The sequence below is a fragment of the Neophocaena asiaeorientalis genome, unplaced genomic scaffold (genome assembly GCF_003031525.2).
Source record: "Neophocaena asiaeorientalis asiaeorientalis breed wild unplaced genomic scaffold, Neophocaena_asiaeorientalis_V1.1 scaffold833, whole genome shotgun sequence".
NCBI classification, from domain to species: Eukaryota; Metazoa; Chordata; class Mammalia; order Artiodactyla; family Phocoenidae; genus Neophocaena; species Neophocaena asiaeorientalis.
The window spans coordinates 145338-147029 of record NW_020173426.1 but is presented as its reverse complement, the minus strand read 5'-3'; positions in this window follow the sequence as shown (position 1 = coordinate 147029).

Sequence of the window (1692 nt, the reverse complement as noted above, 5' to 3'; positions counted from 1 at the left end):
AAAATTTATTACTATAGTTGCACACAATTCTGAAAATCAAAAGAGTAACTGTGTTGCCTGCTATGCCAGCATTAGTTGTTGTTTTTTTTAAAATCTTCATTGGAGTATAATTGCTTTACGATGGTGTGTTAGTTTCTGCTGTATAACAAAGTGAATCAGCTATACATATACATATATCCCCATAACTCCTCCCTCTTGCGTCTCCCTCCCACCCTCCCTATCCCACCCCTCTAGGTGGACACAAAGCACTGAGCTGATCTCCCTGTGCTATGTGGCTGCTTCCCACTAGCTATAAAAAGATTTTTAAATCAAAGAGATAACAGAGTCATCTCTAAACTATACCAGCAATATAATGATAAGAATGAAATTCACGTAAGTCAAAAACATGTTAAAAATACAATGATATTAAAGCGTTAAGAAATCACTCTTCCTTCATAAAGGTATTTGGCTTTAGTTCCCTAGTTAAAACTCTATTATTCGAGTATTACGTTTGATTTGAGTCTCTATTTTAATAAAGGATATGAAGAAATTGAAGTGTATGACAAAGAATTTTTTTAAATTAATTAATTTATTTTTGGCTGTGTTGGGTCTTCATTGCTGCACGCGGGCTTTCTCTAGTTGTGGCGAGCGGGGGCTACTCTTCATTGCAGTGCGCGGGCTTCTCACTGCGGTGGCTTCTCTTGTTGTGGAGCACAGGCTCTAGGCATGCGGGCTTCAGTAGTTGTGGCTCACGGGCTCTAGAGCGCAGCCTCTGTAGTTGTGGCGCAGGGGCTTAGTTGCTCCGCGGCATGTGGGATATTCCTGAACCAGGGATCGAACCTGTGTCCCTGCATTGGCAAGCAGATTCTTGACCACTGCACCACCAGGGAAGCCCAAGAATATTTTTAAACACTGAAAGGGAGAAATCTAGTTGTATTAAAATGCTAAATAAAGTTTTTGCCTACTCAGAAAATTGCATAAAAAGAATGTATTAAATGTTGTTTTTGAGTGGACTATTGTTTTGTCTTCAGAGGATCAAATAAATGGAAATGGGCTTACATGAAATAGAGGAAAGATCTCAATCACACATGAAGAATAACTGGTCAATTATCTAATTGATAAAGAGCAGAATGGCCTCATCATGATGAGGTTTAGAAAAGCTTTTTCAGCAATTACTTTCACAAATACTAGAACTTCAAGGTAGCATATTACCACCTGATCTTTCTTTTTCTTTTTTCAGACCAAGAAATACAGACACAGAAAATTAAATTGTTTAAATCACCTCAACAAGTCAATGGCAAAGCTAGGACTGGAGCTCACAGTTCTCAAGTTCTAGGCTAGGTCTGTGGCCTTGGATAAGCTATTTAAAACTTTTATGCATTAGTTTGTTTTGTTTGTTTTTCATTTGTACCATGGAAATAATGCATAACTTAAAAGGACAACTATGAATATAAAATAAATACTTGGAGAGCATTTAGCATGATGACCATCAATAATAACTGCTCAAAAAGCAGTAGCTTTGGGCTTCCCTGGTGGCGCAGTGGCCTGCCGATGCAGGGGACACGGGTTCGTGCCCCGGTCCGGGAAGATCCCACATGCCGCGGAGCAGCTGGGCCCGTGAGCCATGGCCGCTGAGCCTGCGCGTCTGGAGCCTGTACTCCGCAACGGGACAGGCCACAATAGTGAGAGGCCCGTGTACCGCAAAAAAAAAAA